At 42.6% G+C, this 18,195-nt stretch overlaps 1 long non-coding RNA gene across 1 annotated transcript in view; it reads right to left on the reverse strand.

The window, feature by feature from the left end:
* LOC141111037 (uncharacterized) overlaps positions 1-18,195 on the reverse strand; it is a 130,254-nt gene that overhangs the window by 11,106 nt on the left and 100,953 nt on the right. The window contains exon 6 of the long non-coding RNA XR_012236365.1: positions 2,841-2,978. This is a non-coding gene — a long non-coding RNA (uncharacterized lncRNA). The remainder of the gene's footprint in view (positions 1-2,840; positions 2,979-18,195) is intronic.

An 18,195-nucleotide genomic window follows, 5' to 3' on the forward strand; every position in this document is an offset into this window, starting at 1 on the left:
GAAGGGGTGAGATGGAAGACTGGTGGAGGTAGAAGATGGCAAGTGGGGAGACAGATATGAACCTAGTGGGTAAATATGGGCAGAGATATGGCAGATGCACAGAGACAAAGGGAAAAATTCAGGAAAGTCCCATCCAGTCCGGGGCTGTTGGGAGGGATGGAAAAATGTTTGCATACAACAACCTGTACAAGTCAATGATAGGCTATGGCTGTATGCTGGTAATCGCACATCCATGCATTTAGTTGTGTACGGGGACAGATGTGCACCCCTGAACACAGACAGTTTATGTCCAGGACTGCTCATTTTTCCTATATGCAAGTAAACATGGGGATATGTGGTTATCGGAGTACAGCCGCAGCGTGTCATTGGTTTGTACAGGCGGCTGGTTCTCTGTCCCATGCAAATCAGCCCTAAGCAGAATTAATCTAATTTTTGTTAGGAGTAGCAGCTTCTCACTCAGGCCTCTTATCAGGCAGACACAGTGCTGAAGGGACATCATTGGACACCAACAGCTATACAGAACAAAGTCCAGCTTATAGTACAGTAAGCGTTCACATGTGCTCAGAGACTTTGGTTTCTTAAAGTGACCCTATCACCAGTGTCACTTGAATATAACAGCCTACCTGCTAAAAGAAAAATTAATATAGTCAGCACTTCTTTAAATGCTGCCAAATCTCCAGGTCCATGGAATATCAGTCCCCCCTGCTATGCACTGAGGATTCTCCAATCAGGCATGTGCCTGCTATAGCAATATAGGAGCTGGTGGAGAAACCACAGGGTGCGGCAGGGGAGCAGATATTCCATACACCCAGAAAAGTGGCATACGTGAAGGGGCCAGAGAGGCTTTTCAAGTAATTTCTTCTTTTAACAGGTAGGTTGTCGGATACAAATGTTCCTGTGTTGACAGGATCACTTTAAGGGAAGAATACGGGGGGTGGTCTTTGATGACCTCCTAGTTGTCTTGCTGTCTCTGACTTCAATGCTTTCTAGGCCAATACTCTGAAGCAAAAAAAAACCCTACAGATTAAAGGATAAGTTCACTTTTGGGAACACGTAATATGTTCCACCCGTTTTTAGGGTGAAACATGTAACATGTTCCCACAACTGCAGCCACTCCCTAAACCCCCCTCCCACAACCTGTGACAGCGGCTAGGGATCTTTTCCCCATACCTACTGTCACGATTTAAAAAGACCATGGCCATGTGGGGTTCCTCCCACATGGTCACGTCATTCATTCACACACTACTGTGAATAAATTAACTAAAAGTACAAAGAAGCTTTGCAGCTTTGCAGCTGATCGCTTGTAGTTCTCAATGAACTGCGAGGATGCTAGTGAGAGCTCTCATAGTTCATTGATTCTTCCTGCAATTCAGTAACTGCCTCCTGTATGGGCAGACAATCGAGTGTCAGCAGGGTCCTGGCATTGCACCCACAATCTGCTGATCGTGGGTGCAATGCTTTATAGCAGGGCTCAAATTTCAAGTCCTAAGCTACTAGCCAGGCCTTAAGAGTTAGGTTGTCCCACCCAACCCCTACCCTGCCCCGCCCCGCCCCGCCCCGCCCCTAAACACGTCCTTGTAAATGCTCTCATGAAATGACACTGTTAAATGTTTTATGCAGAATAAAGTTACAAAAATAATTAACAACAACTTTAACAATATTAACATAAAGCATTAGACTCCAAAATTCCCCTTTACATCACAGTCCACAAAGTTGTCCCTTACATCAGAGTCTGCAATATTCCCCCTAACATTATGGTCTGCAGCGTTTCTCTTTACATCAGAGTTCCCACTTACATTAGTGTCTGCTCTCTGCAGTATTGCCCTTTACATCAGAGTTCCCCCTTATGCTCAAATCCTTTTCAGTCCTTTAGTCGTGGGTAGATGTGCCAACTGACTTTGCCATGGGCACATCTACACAGCACCGGAGAGGCAGGAGACTGTCCAGAGTGGGACTGAAGATCAACTTTAATGATATTGTACAGTGTATGGCCATCTTACAGGAGAGTGTACAATCGGATTGGACAGCGTACGGCCATCAGCAATCAGCCTGGACAGCGTACGGCCATCTGCAATCAGAATGGACAGTGTTTGGCCATCTGCTCTCTATCCTCCTGTCAGCATGCAGCCTGGTATTGTTCTTCAGATGTAGAACTACAAGTCCCAGCACTCTACAGGCAGGTAGGGGGTAGAAGAACAAGCTCCTGCAGACACGCTTATTGGATATTATTGGTGAACTACAAATCCCCGGCATGCCTTGGCACTTTGGCACCTTGGCCACCTCCGTCCGGTCTATGCTCCCCGCTTCCGCTGTACTCTGCCTCCGCCAGGCACACTGTCCAGGGCTCTGACGCGACAGCCAGCGCTCATGTTATACAGTACCTCCGCATTCGGGTCCCCGGGCCGGCCCAGCTGCCCCTGCTTTAGCCTGTAGTTCATAACAGGCACCGCCGCCATGACATCACCATCCATACACCTGGCTGCCCCCCCTCCGTTTGTGCCCGGGCTGGCCCCGGAACTGCGCCTGCCCAGTTCCAAAGCTGCCTTACTTTTTACAGGCAGCAGCTGTCCGGAACGGACATTTGGGAACCCTGCTCCATGCTCACCCTTAACTTAAATCCACTCGCCAAATGCGAGCAGGCGAGTGGAAATTTTGAGGGCTGCTTTATAGGCTGTAGAATAATAATAATAAAAAGAGAATAAATACACATTTTTTTTAATCTGTAAAAAGATGAGCAATTATTTTTACAAAAGGTGTACTTATCCATTAAAATATTATAGAAAATAGACCCTAAGAAATTGGAGTTGTTTACATACAGTTAAACAACAGCAGACACTTACTTGGCCCCTTCACAGAAACATGGAGGTCACCACTTCCTGCAGTCCTGGTGTCGACCTTAAAATCAGCAGTTTCTCCAATCCGGACACCTTTGAGCTGCATGCCACGTTCGCTGGCGCGACAAGTGTTTGGGTTGCAGGCTGTTGACAGGGAAAGAAATAGGAAAACTTGCTCAGATATTCAAATACAGATAATACTCTCTGTACAATAGCAACACATTTGCCATGAATCAGGCCAATAAAAGCAGAAGTATTCATCAAGATGGATAAAAGCAGGCCTCAGTGATCGTACGGCATTGTGACCCACCACATACAGATTAGGATCAGAAAGCTTCTGGGTGTTACAATGCAAACTACTTCACAGATGACACTAGAAGTTATACTTGAAGGGAACCTGGCAAGATAGAAATATAGTAGCTGCCATTTGCAGGCTCCAGAAGGGTCATCCTTAACTCTATTTAACTAACTATTGAATTACTGTCTTACAAACATGTAACATGAGAATCTTCAGGACACTGAGTCTTTATGCTTTCTGTGGGACACTGACTGATTAGATTAAACTGAATTTAAAAAAATAAACACAACAAATGACAACACAATACGATTCCCTGATCCTTACATTCAAGGTGGATGAAGGCCAATTGACTACAAGTACAGACTGAGCAAAAATATACCAACAGTCCCGTTCGAGAGGAGCTGATTATTAGATTGACTCCTCTTGAACCTAAACCGCTAAAGATGAACAAAATTTGGCATGTCTCTGATAACTGGCCAAATTTCAATCCATCTATGGCCAGCTTAAGATGCAGACAGATTTAACCAGGTTTGACTGTGGAAACACAAAAAAAAAGATGTGAAATATTGGGCAGCAAGACTTTGGGAGGGCAAAGTTTATTTTAACCAATAGGTAATAAGGGCCTCTTCCTGCCACCCCCAGTTGCAACCAAAAGCCATTATTGAAGCTTAAAAAGCAGGAGTGCGCAAAGAGTTTGTATCTCAGTCCCAAGGAAGGCTGCAGTTCGTAGAACCTGGGATATAAAGGACCACCTAACATACAAAGAGTGAATTTTCCTGTTAATGAACTGCTTTATCATTATGAAACTGTAAAATAATTAAAACTTAATAGTTTTATATGCAGCATACAAATTGACATTAGACATGGTATCATAAAAGGGAAAATTAATACAGTTTCTATAGTAAAAATGTACTACGAAGACTCACACCAGTCACACTATAAGGTTTAATCAAAGTAGTTGGCTTCTCATGCAGTCCCGGCCCTAAGTCACACCCCTCTATGGGGGTGTGGCTCAGGGAACAGACTGTTGAAAGTCAACTATTTTAAACATATGGATGCGACTCTATGGAGTACAACTTGGTCCCTTTCCCCCCCATTTTTGCTATATATTCTGAGCAGGATGAGCTTCTAAAGGCCAGTAGCCAAAGCAGAGGGGGACCTAAGGAGAACACTGGGGACTTGAAGCTGTGCAGTCCTCTTTTTGCTTCTACTAAAGCTGCTCAGTTTAAAAATCAGGGCATTTCATTACGTTGTTACTGCCTAGGTGGTAGTGGTGGCCATGTGTGAGACAACATCATGGGACACTGTGTGATTATGTTCTGTTGCACCAATAACTACATGAAATGCTGCAAGGCTTGGGCTATTCATATCTGACCCCAAAATTCAAACTACTTTACTTGCGAAGAAACTCACTAATGCTTTCTGTGGAAGAGACAGACATATTTGGCACTGCTTATCTCAGAGAAATATATTACTGACTGGTTATGGAAATAGGAACATCCTTTCCTAAACTCTTTCAAAGGAAAAAAAAAGATCAGTTTGGATGTATCTGGTGAGGTCAGAAAGCATCCACAGATATTCAGCTATTTTCACAGTTCCAGTAAAAATTATTTTAGCTTATTGGACACCATGGAGTTGATTTAGTAAAATTGGAGAGTGCAAAATCTAGTGCAGCTCTGCATAGATACCAATCAACTTCCAGGATTTTTTTTTTTTTAGTCAAAGCTTATCTGCACAAGCTGAAGTTAGCAGCCGATTGGCTACGATGCAAAGTTGCACCAGATTTTGCACTCTCCAGTTTTAGTAAATCAACCTCCATAAGAAGCAGAATCATTGGAAGACTAATATTTCACTACACGTTTTATTATTATTCCAAGTCTATGGATTTTATTTGCTCTGAAGGGACCTGAACTATAACAGATATCTGAAGGTTATTGGTGAGTTTCAGCATGACCAAATTACCAAATTCCAGCTTTCAGTGTATTATAAAGCACATTAGAAATGATAGCTCGAATATAATTGGATGCCGTTGGCTAAGCAGACTCTTAGCCCCCCTGTACTTACTGAAACATAGGTAGGGACAGAGTCACAGCTGGCCTCTCTACTTCAAGACATTGGCAAGACCACCAGCTAGAACTTTCCTACTCTGCACCCTCGGCACAAAGATAGAAAGACAAATATTCTTCAGGTACGTTACAGCCTAAAGAAAACAAACATTAGTCTAAAAAGGTTTCGTTAGACTGCCAACAGTCCATTCCAGCCTCTCTCAACCAGAGTTCCATGGAACCCAAGGCTTTCTCCCAATGTTGTTAGGGATTCTTATGAGCAATGGGCAATTTGTACCTCTTAGATATGGAACGACTACCACCATAAACCATGTTATCTAACTATAATGTATATTTCCCCCCACTAACGTAAGAAGCATTCTTTCCTCTAGGAACCAACCTGTCATCCCAATGACCACAACGCTAGCACTATTGACGACACAATTAGATCAGTGTGACTAAACTCAGATCAGATGCAGTTGGTAGAAAAGGATGGGGAAATTAGCAGTCAACAGGAGGGGCCAGGAAAGCAAAAATGGTTTTGTCGTGGTCATTTGGGATAACATCAACATTTTTATCAATTAAAGTAACTCATCAGAAAAAAGCCTTTAACATATTGATACAAAAACCCCTTCCTCCACACTTAATCAATTATCCCCTATAACTTCCTTCACTTTGCACCGTATGTCCTTGAGTGACTTAGCTGCACTATATGAAAAGAACAATTGGAAACGGATAGGGAGAACCAACATTAAACTTTGGATCTCCATCATCTATTTTCCACTGCAAATCTGAATCTAAATATTGAGGAGACATCACAGTTACAGTTATGTCCATATATATATGGACACAGGCACAATTTTAGTTTTTTTCAGGTATTTACCAAAACATATTTAAGCTATAGTTATATAATGGATATGGGCTGAAAGTGCACAGGTTTAATTTGAGGGTATGTACATCCAAATCGGAGGAAAGGTTTAGGAATTACAGCTCTTAAGAATAGCCAACCCCCTTTTTCAAGGGACCAAATGTAATTGTACAATTGAATCAAAAGCTGTTTTAAGGCCATGTGTGGGCTACTACTTTGTTATTTCGAAATCAATTAAACAGGTAAAAGGTCTGGAATTGACTCTAATGCCCCATACACACGGTCGGATTTTCCGATGGAAAATGTCCGATCGGAGCGTGTTGTCGGAAATTCCGACCGTGTGTGGGCTCCATCGGACATTTTCCATCGGATTTTCCGACACACAAAGTTGGAGAGCAGGAGATAAAATTTTCCGACAACAAAATCCGTTGTCGGAAATTCCGATCGTGTGTACACAAATCCGACGGACAAAGTGCCACGCATGCTCAGAATAAATAAAGAGATGAAAGCTATTGGCCACTGCCCCGTTTATAGTCCCGACGTACGTGTTTTACGTCACGCGTTCAGAACGATCGGATTTTCCGACAACTTTGTGTGACCGTGTGTATGCAAGACAAGTTTGAGCCAACATCCGTCGGAAAAAATCCTAGGATTTTGTTGTCGGAATGTCCGAACAAAGTCCGACCATGTGTACGCCCTATAAGTGTGGTATTTGCATTTGGAATCTATTGCTGTGAACCTACATCATGCGTGCAAAGGAGCTGTCCAAGCAACTGACACCAGCCATTGTAAGGCTTTAAAAATGAAACAAATCCATCAAAGAGATAGCAGCAACATTAGAAGCGGCCAAATCAACAGTTTGTTACATTCTAAAGGAAAAAAGAACACACTGGTGAGCCCAGCAACATAAAAAGGCCTGCATGTCCACAGAAGACAACAGTGGTGAATGATCACAGTATCCTCTCTATAGTAAAGAAAAACCCATTCACACAACATCCAGACAAGTAAAAGACACTCTCCAGAAGGTGGGCATATCATTGTCAAAGTCTACAATCAAGAGAAGACTTCACAAGAGGAAATACAGAGGGTTTACCACAACGTGCAAACCATTCATAAGCCTGAAGAATAGAAAAGCCAGATCAGACTTTTCCAAAAAAGCCAGACCAGTTCTGGAAAAGCATTCTTTGGAAGGATGAAACTAGGATTAATCTGTACCAGAATGACGGGAAGAAAAAAGTGTGGAGAAGGCTTAGCACAGCTCATGATCCAAAGCACACAACGTCATCTGTAAAACATGGTGGAGGCAGTGTGATGGCATAGGCATGAATGGCTTCCAGTGGCACTGGGTCATTGGTGTTTATTGATGATGTAACAGAAGCAGCTGGATGAATTCTGCAGTGTTTAGAGATATACTGTCAGACCAAATACAGCCAAATGCAGCAAAGTGGATTGGACAGCGCTTCACAGTACAGATGGACAATGATCCAAAACATACTGCAAAAGCAACCCAGGAGCTTTTGAAGGAAAAGAAGTGGAATAGTCTGCAATGGCCGAGTTAATCACCTGATCTCAACCCAATTGAGCATGCATTTCACTTACTGAAGGCAAAACTAAAGGCAGAAAGACCCAGAAACAAAGAACAACTGAAGACATCTGCAGTTAGAGCCTGACAAAGCATCAGAAAGGAGGAAACCCAGTCTTTGGTAATGTCCACGGGTTCTAGACTTCAGGCAGTCCTTTGCCAGTAAAGGATTCTCAACAAAATACTAAAAATGAACATTTTATTTATGATTATATTCATTTGTTCAATTACATTTGAGCCCCTGAAAATGGGGGGACTGTGTATAAAAATGGTTGTAGTTCTTAAAATTTGTACTTGATATTTATGTTCAAACCCTTGAATTAAATCTGAAAGTCTGCACTTTAAATTAGTTCGGATTGTATCGTTAACAAATATATATGGACCTAACTGTATATCATGAAAGTTGACAGAGATACACAATGGCTGATGGTTTTGGCCTAACAATTTTTCTTACTGCCAGTTCTGCAAAGTGCAGTTCACATGTTTCACAAAAGAAATAGTATCTGATTTTCTTAACCAGTTAACAACCGCCCCATAGCAGATTTACTGCTACAGAGCAGCCGTTCTGTGAAGAATACGTGATTCTGCACTTCCTGGTATGGGTTGTGCCACTTCTGCTGTGATTAGTCACAGCTGAAGCAGATCAGTGGGTACCGTCCAATGGATATCCACCGGCACTCGCTGAGCGGCTAGGAGAGACACGGGATAGAGTTCTGCCTATGTAAACAAAGCAGAGCTCTGTCCCGACAGCGGGGATGTGATGGAATTTATTTCCCTGCAAAGCAGAAAACAAAATCCATCACATCCCTTAGTGAAAGCAGCACACATAGTAAACAAAAACACTGGTTAGGCACACATTTAACCATTTGAGAGCCCTGGATGTTTAACTCCTTCCCAGCCATTGTCATTAGTGCAGGGACAGTGCATATTTTTAGCTCTGATCACTGTATTAGTGTAACTGGTTCCCGCAAAGTGTCAGTGTCAGATTGTCCACTTTAAAAATGCAGTCCCGCTTATTGCTTTAGTAGCTGATCGCCGCCATTACTAGTATAGAAAATAAAAAATTCAGTATATATACCCCATAGTTTGTAGATGCTATAACTTTTGTGCAAACCAATCAATTTACGCTTAATGGGAATTATTTTTAGCAAAAATATTATTTTTTTTTTAATTGGATAGGCTTTATAGCAGAAAGTTAAAAACATTTTTTTCCCCTCAAAATTGTAGTTTTTTTTTTTTAGTTTATGGCGCCAAAAATATAAAACCCAGAGGTGATCAAATACCATCAAAAGAAATCTCTATGGTGGAGAAAAAATGACATACAGTGTATATCATTTATGTACAGCATTGCATGATTGTGCAATGCTCAGTAAAATAGTGCAGTGCCGAATAGTAAAAAATGGCCTGGTCATGAAGGGGGGTCAATTTTCCAGAGGTCAAGTGGTTAAACATGAAGGGAATCTAAGATCCTCATTGCTGATCTCTACATCTCCCACATTGTACTGTGGGATGCCAGGAGACTAGTAGATGCCCACACTGAGGATTTCAGTAAATGTACATCTGCGTTCAAGATGCCTCCCCACACAAAAACAAGGAGCTTTGTACTCGAAACAAACAAACAGGAATGAGATGGTGCCTATTTTTCTGAACTACTCTTAGCTTAATAGATTTGGAGATAGTAGAGGTTCACTTTAAGAAACTAAGAAGGGGGTTTCATACTGTACCTCGTATCAATGTGGCTCTTGTATCTGTGTGAAGAACTGTCTATGAATAAAAAAAGGTTTACTGGAAAGCTATGGGCATTATATTTACTTGAAATTGTGTTTTTATCTTATTGACTAGAATACCTTTTTTAAAAAGAGCAAGATTTTTAAAAAATGTACTAGATAAATTCTCTGTGGAACCTTCTTGGATGGGGTGATTTATACCATATTTCAAACCATTCCTTAAATTAAGTCACTCCTACTGGAATTCAAAAAGGGGGCTCCCGCTCCTAAATTTCTGTAAATAAGTTTTGTTATCCTCAAGTTCTTTTTCTACCACTTAGTTCCTGTGTTCTGTCAGGGTTACAATTCATTAGTAGCTTAGCTGATCACCATCATACTCTAAAGAGCACTTCGACAGGTACAAGGCTAGGGTCAGGCTCAATGACTACCCTTGACCATTAACCGCTTCAGCCCTGGAAATTTTACCCCCTTTCTGACCAGAGCACTTTTTGCGATTCGGCACTGCGTCTCTTTAACTGACAATTGCGCAGTCGTGTAACTTTGCACCCAAACAAAATTGACGTCCTTTTTTCCCACAAATAGAGCTTTCTTTTGGTGGTATTTGATCACCTCTGTAGGTTTTATTTTTTGCGCTATTAACAAAAAAAAGAGCGACAATTTTGAAAAATAAACACATTATTTTATACTTTTTGCTATAACAAACATCCCCCAAAAATATATAATAATTTTTTTCCTCAGTTTAGACCGATATGTATTCTTCTACATATTTTTGGTAAAAAAAAAAATCACAATAAGCATATATTGATTGGTTTGCGCAAAAGTCATAGCGTCTACAAAATAGGGGATAGTTTTATGGCATTTTTATTATTTTATTTTTTTTACTAGTAATGGCAGCGATCTGTGATTTTTATTGGGACTGCGACATTATGGCAGACACGTCAGACAATCTTGACACATTTTTGGGACCGCTGTCATTTAAACAGCGATCAGTGCTATAAAAATGCATTGGTTACTGTAAAAATGTCACTGGCAGGGAAGGGGATTAACACTAGGGGGCAATCAAGAGGTTAATTGTGTTCCCTAGTGTGTGTTCTAACTGAAAGGGTAGTGGACTGTGTAGGGGAAGAGATAGATCGCTGTTCATACTCTGTATGAACAGACGATCTGTCACTTCTCCCTCCAGAGAACCAGAAACTGTGTGTTTACACACACAGATCCCGGTTCTCCGTGTGCCCCGAGCGATCACGGGAGCCCGGCGGTGATCACGACTGCCGGGCACTCGCATCGACGTGGGCGAGCAGGGGGCGCACGCGCCCCTAGTGGACAAAAAGGGAACCGACGTAACATGATGGCAATTCGCGCAGCCGAGCCACATTGCCACAGTATAACTGCGGCAGCTGGTCGGCAAGTGGTTAATTTAGCAACTTAGCTAATAACTAACAAATAACAGAGACAACATGCTTTAAATGTATGTAAAAATAGATACTCTAATATGATAAAAGAAAATGTCAAGCCGTAGAAAACCTTATAAAACATACATTCTTGAAGTGGAGCTTTCAGCCTGATTCCTATAATACTATATAGGACAGCTGTAAAAAAAAAGAAAAAAAAAACACAATACAACTGACTATAGATCCAATTCTGTGTCACATGGTTAGTCATTTTCCTTGCTGGATAAGGACCGATTTCCATGAATTCAAATTCCTGAATTGTTAGACTTGCCGACCCCTTCAAGATTTGCCAAAATTATGGCATTAACAGAAACCTGTACTAACAGAAACATGGAAGCGGTCACTGCTGACCTTCTAAAACTGATAGTTGTCTGGCCTGCAAGGTTTCCATTATGGTGGAACCAAGTCAGAACTGCTGATCCTCATGCTTGTTCCAGGTCAGGGATTCAGGTTTTTGAGGATGAAGAATCAGCATGGCAGCCAGTCAACCAGTACCAGCACCTAAAGTGTCAGAAAACCACAGCACTCACACCTCTGCAAGACAGTGAAAAATGGACTCACCAACTGCCAGAAGCATGTGCATATAATATTAAAGTGGAGTTCCACCCACTTTTACAGCTCTTCAGCATCCCTCACTAAACTGTGCACTGTAAACAAATTGGATATTTTAAAAAAAATTTTTCTCAACACTTACTGTATATCTGCTGTATTCATTTTTCACTTCCTCCTCCCTGGCCGCGGCCCATCATATCATTTCCTGTTTGCAATGCCTTCTGGGAAGGGGTGGCAACTTCCTCTGAAACTGCCGTTGCTATGGAAACCTGACCTGAAACCTATTACACTGCTTGTGCTGCACTGAGCATGTGCGAGATCTGCAAGGATGAGATCCAGGAAGAAATACGTCTGGCTTCAGATGCCCACACTTAAGATGGCCACGGCCTGCTGTAAGTTTATAAAATAACAAACTACTGCTATAAACTAACAAAACAGACCTTAGTTTACAAACTAACTTTACTAGAATACATTAAGCTTGTGTATTATAGGGGTATTTTTATTTAAAAAGTATACTTTCGGCCGGAACACCACTTTAATTATTTTTTATAACAGAGGCTGCTTGCTTGTTGAAATAAGGTAAATTTAAAGGATAACACTGATCTATAGAGCAAGCATTTTGTTATTAAAATGACAAACTTTAATTGTCATTAAAGAGGCTCTAACAGGCTTCAAAAAAGGGTGGGCTTGGGGCGGAGTCCACCCAGTTGTGTGACAATAGTGAATGAATATTACCACATTGCACAGTAACGTACGTTACTTGCATTGGTGCAGTGGCTGTCAGGATTTTTTTGCCATTACCAGTTGGGGAGATTTCCCTTCATTTCCTTTTCAATAGCTGAAACAGGAAGTGAGAGAAAAACCCTCCATATTGGGGGTATTCTAGAACTAGTGTCCCCATGAAAAGATTTCCCCGCTATTTCTATCTTGGTGACAGCTCGAAATGTGGGATTTTCTTTTACTTTCAGGCTTGGTAACCTAAAAGGGACAAATAGAGAGGATGAATCTCCCTAAGGTCCCATTCACACCTCACATCTTTTCACTCAACACACATAGGGCAGCCCATTCACTTAAATGGGCTGCCCTATGCGTGGCAAACATGCCAAAGAAGCTTCACATTTTATTTACTTTTTACAGCGCGTTTTGGCGCATTTGTGGCCTGTTTTGTTATGCACAAATTGCTTTATGCTGTCTGTGTTTGGGGTGCCATTGAAAGGTAATGCCACTGCAAGCACAATGCTTGTTTTGCACATGTCCCAGCAAGATGCGCAAAAAAAGCACACTTCTGCGTTCATTTCCAGAACGTACAGGTGTAAAAAGGGCATAACAGGGGCACAGACAGCAATAAATACCTGACAGGTGTTCTCATCCCTCTCCACTCTATCCAAAACTAAAATGTTTTTCCTTTAGCTATACTTTAACTCCTTCCTAAATATAAAATTTAATGGTGCACTCCGGGCAGATTTAATGTATAAATAAAGACAAAACTTTTTTTTGTTTTGTTTTGGATAGAGTGGAGAAGTATTAGAACTCCATTGGGTTTATTTTGCTGTTTTTGCCCCCATGAAAGTGAAAGAAAATCCCATTTTTGGCTTGACACTTAAAGGAGTAATATAGGGGAAATCTTCCAATGGGGACACTAGTTCTGGTGACCCTGGTGACAACCAGGGGTTCCCTCATTTTGGAGGGATTTCCTTTCACTTCCTGTCTTGGCTATGGGGCATGAAGTGAAGGAAAATCTCCCCAATGGGGCACAGATGGCAAAAAATAATAATAAAATACAACAGGGATGATAACCCTCCCTTACTCTGTCCAAAATGAAAGGTTTTGCCTTTAGCTCTACTTTAAAATACTTAACCACTTGCTGACCGCCTAACGCAGATATACTGCGGCAGAATGGCACGGGCAGGCAAAATCACGTACCTGGTACGTGATTGCCTTCCCGCGGGCGGGGGGTCCGATCGGACCCCCCTCCCGGTGCCCAAGGCGGTCGGCTTTGGTCTGGCAGCGATCAGAGATGAGGGGGAGGCCATCCATTCGTGGCCCCCCCTTGCGATCGCTCCCAGCCAATGAGAATCGTCCCCTGCCTCTGTGTAGTACACAGAGGCAGAAGATGTGATGTCATCTCTCCTCGGCTCGGCAGTTTCCATTCCGGCGCCGAGGAGAGAAGACATCTGAGTGAGTTGCACAACACTACATCTCACAGTAGAACATGCCAGGCATACTCTACACCCCCGATCGCCCCCCGATCACCCCCCAATCACCCCTCCCCCCCTGTCACACTGACACCAAGCAGTTTTTTTTTGTTTTTTTTTCCTGATTACTGCATGGTGTCAGTTTGTGACAGTTAGTGTGTTAGGGCAGTGAGTGTTAGCCCCCTTTAGGTCTAGGATACCCCCCTAACCCCCCCTAATAAAGTTTTAACCCCTTGATCACCCCCCATCACCAGTGTCGCTAAGCGATCATTTTTCTGATCGCTGTATTAGTGTCACTGGTGACGCTAGTTAGGGAGGTAAATATTTAGGTTCGCCGTCAGCGTTTTATAGCGACAGGGACCCCCATATACTACCTAATAAATGTTTTAACCCCTTGATTGCCCCCTAGTTAACCCTTTCACTACTGATCACCGTATAACCGTTACGGGTGACGCTGGTTAGTTCGTTTATTTTTAATAGTATCAGGGCACCCGCCATTTATTATCGAATAAAGGTTTAGCCCCCTGATCGCCCGGCGGTGATCTGCGTCGCCCCAGGCAGCGTCAGATTAACGCCAGTACCGCTAACACCCACGCACGCAGCATACGCCTCCCTTAGTGGTATAGTATCTGAATGGATCAATATCTGATCTGATCAGATCTATACTAGCGTCCCCAGCAGTTTAGGGTTCCCAAAAACGCAGTGTTAGCAGGATCAGACCAGATACCTGCTAGCACCTGCGTTTTGCCCCTCCGCCCGGCCCAGCCCAGCCCACTCAAGTGCAGTATCGATCGATCACTGTCACTTACAAAACACTAAACGCATAACTACAGCGTTCGCAGAGTCAGGCCTGATCCCTGCGATCGCTAACATTTTTTTTGGTAGCGTTTTGGTGAACTGGCAAGCACCAGCCCCAGGCAGCGTCAGGTTAGTGCCAGTAGCGCTAACACCCACGCACACACCGTACACCTCCCTTAGTGGTATAGTATCTGAACGGATCAATATCTGATCCGATCAGATCTATACTGGCGTCCCCAGCAGTTTAGGGTTCCCAAAAACACAGTGTTAGCGGGATCAGCCCAGATACCTGCTAGCACCTGCATTTTGCCCCTCCGCCCGGCCCAGCCCAGCCCACTCAAGTGCAGTATCGATCGATCACTGTCACTTACAAAACACTAAACGCATAACTGCAGCGTTCGCAGAGTCAGGCCTGATCCCTGCGATCGCTAACATTTTTTTTGGTAGCGTTTTGGTGAACTGGCAAGCACCAGCCCCAAGCAGCATCAGGTTAGCGCCAGTACCGCTAACACCCACGCACGCAGCATACGCCTCCCTTAGTAGTATAGTATCTGAACGGATCAATATCTGATCCGATCAGATCTATACTAGCGTCCCCAGCAGTTTAGGGTTCCCAAAAACACAGTGTTAGCGGGATCAGCCCAGATACCTGCTAGCACCTGCGTTTTGCCCCTCCGCCCGGCCCAGCCCACCCAAGTGCAGTATCGATCGATCACTGTCACTTACAAAACACTAAACGCATAACTGCAGCGTTCGCAGAGTCAGGCCTGATCCCTGCGATCGCTAACAGTTTTTTTGGTAGCGTTTTGGTGAACTGGCAAGCACCAGCGGCCTAGTACACCCCGATCGTAGTCAAACCAGCACTGCAGTAACACTTGGTGATGTGGCGAGTCCCATAAGTGCAGTTCAAGCTGGTGAGGTGGCAAGCACAAGTAGTGTCCCGCTGCCACCAAAAAGACAAACACAGGCCCGTCGTGCCCATAATGCCCTTCCTGCTGCATTCGCCAATCCTAATTGGGAACCCACCGCTTCTGCAGCACCCGTAACTCCCCCATTCACATCCCCAACCAAATGCAGTCGGCTGCATGAGAGGCATTTTTATGTCCTCCCGAGTACCCCTACCCAACGAACCCCCCCAAAAAAGATGTCGTGTCTGCAGCAAGTGCGGATATAGGCGTGACACCTGCTATTATTGTCCCTCCTGTCCTGACAATCCTGGTCTTTGCATTGGTGAATGTTTTGAACGCTACCAAACACTAGTTGAGTATTAGCGTAGGGTACAGCATTGCACAGACTAGGCACACTAACACAGGGTCTCCCAAGATGCCAGCGCATTTTGAGAGACCCGAACCTGGAACCGGTTACAGTTATAAAAGTTACAGTTACAAAAAAAAGTGTAAAAAAAAAAAAAAAAACACAAAAAAAATATATAAAAAAAAAAAAAAGTTGTCGTTTTATTGTTCTCTCTCTCTCTATTCTCTCTCTATTGTTCTGCTCTTTTTTGCTGTATTCTATTCTGCAATGTTTTATTGTTATTATGTTTTATCATGTTTGCTTTTCAGGTATGCAATTTTTTTTATACTTTACCGTTTACTGTGCTTTATTGTTAACCATTTTTTTGTCTTCAGGTACGCCATTCACGACTTTAAGTGGTTATACCAGAATGATGCCTGCAGGTTTAGGTATCATCTAGGTATCATTTTTTTCAGCCAGCGGTCGGCTTTCATGTAAAAGCAATCCTAGCAGCTAATTAGCCTCTAGACTGCTTTTACAAGCAGTGGGAGGGAATGCCCCCCCACCGTCTTCTGTGTTTTTCTCTGGCTCTCTTGTCTCAACAGGGAACCTGAGAATGCAGCCGGTGATTCAGCCAGCTGACCATAGAGCTGATCAGAGACCAGAGTGGCTCCAAACATCTCTATGGCCTAAGAAACCGGAAGCTACGAGCATTTTATGACTTAGATTTCGCCGGATGTAAACAGCGCCATTGGGAAATTGGGGAAGCATTTTATCACACCGATCTTGGTGTGGTCAAATGCTTTGAGGGCAGAGGAGAAATCTAGGGTCTAATAGACCCCAATTTTTTTCAAAAAAGAGTACCTGTCAATACCTATTGCTATCATAGGGGATATTTACATTCCCTGAGATAACAATAAAAATGATAAAAAAAAAAAAAAAAAAAAATGAAAGGAACAGTTTAAAAATAAGATAAGAAAGCAAAAAAATAATAAAGAAAAAAAAAAAAAATCACCCCTGTCCCCCCTGCTCTCGCACTAAGGCGAACGCAAGCGTCGGTCTGGCCTCAAATGTAAACAGCAATTGCACCATGCATGTGAGGTATCACCGCGAAGGTCAGATCGAGGGCAGTAATTTTAGCAGTAGACCTCCTCTGTAAATCTAAAGTGGTAACCTGTAAAGGCTTTTAAAGGCTTTTAAAAATGTATTAATTTTGTTGCCACTGCACGTTTGTGCGCAGTTTTAAAGCATGTCATGTTTGGTATCCATGTACTCGGCCTAAGATCATCTTTTTTATTTCATCGGGCAATATAGTGTGTTTTAGTGCATTAAAATTTTAAAAAGTGTGTTTTTTCCCCAAAAATGCGTTTGAAAAATCGCTGTGCAAATACTGTGTGAAAAAAAAAATGAAACACCCACCATTTTGATCTGTAGGGCATTTGCTTTAAAAAAATCTATAAAAACTTTGGGGGTTCAAAGTAATTTTCTTGCAAAAAAAAATAATTTTTTCATGTAATTAAAAAGTGGCAGAAAGGGCTTTGTCTTCAAGTGGTTAGAAGAGTGAGTGATGTGTGACATAAGCTTCTAAATGTTGTGCATAAAATGCCAGGACAGTTCAAAACCCCCCCAAATGACCCCATTTTGGAAAGTAGACACCCCAAGCTATTTGCTGAGAGGCATGTGGAGTCCATGGAATATTTTATATTGTGACACAACTTGCGGGAAGGAGACAAAATTTTTTATTTTTCTTTGCACAAAGTTGTCACTAAATGATATATTGCTCAAACATGCCATGGGAATATGTGAAATTACACCCCAAAATACATTCTGTTGCTTCTCCTGAGTATGGGGATACCACATGTGTGGGACTTTTTGGGAGCCTAGCCACGCACGGGACCCTGAAAACCAAGCACCGCCTTCAGGCTTTCTAAGGGCGTAAATTTTTTATTTCACTCTTCACTGCGTATCACAGTTTCGGAGGCCATGGAATGCCCAGGTGGCAAAAAAACCCCAAAATGACCCCATTTTGGAAAGTAGACACCCCAAGCTATTTGCTGAGAGGTATAGTGAGTATTTTGCAGACCTCACTTTTTGTCACAAAGTTTTGAAAATTGAAAAAAGAAAAAAAAAAAAGTTTTTTCTTGACTTTCTTCATTTTCAAAAACAAATGAGAGCTGCAAAATACTCACCATGCCTCTCAGCAAATAGCTTGGGGTGTCTACTTTCCAAAATGGGGTCATTTGGGGGGGGTTTGTGCCATCCTGGGCATTCCATGACCTCCGAAACTGTGATAGGCAGTGAAGAGTGAAATCAAAAATTTACACCCTTAGAAATCCTGAAGGGGTGATTGGTTTTCGGGGCCCCGTACGTGGCTAGGCTCCTAAAAAGTCCCACACATGTGGTATCCCCATACTCAGGAGAAGCAGCTAAATGTATTTTGGGGTGCAATTCCACATATGCCCATGGCCTGTGTGAGCAATATATCATTTAGTGACAACTTTGTGCAAAAAAAAAAAATGTGTCACTTTTCCGCAACTTGTGTCAAAATATAAAATATTCCATGGACTCAACATGCCTCAAAGCAAATAGCTTGGGGTGTCTACTTTCCAAAA

This window comes from Aquarana catesbeiana, linkage group LG10 (assembly GCF_042186555.1).
Source record: "Aquarana catesbeiana isolate 2022-GZ linkage group LG10, ASM4218655v1, whole genome shotgun sequence".
Classification (NCBI taxonomy): domain Eukaryota; kingdom Metazoa; phylum Chordata; class Amphibia; order Anura; family Ranidae; genus Aquarana; species Aquarana catesbeiana.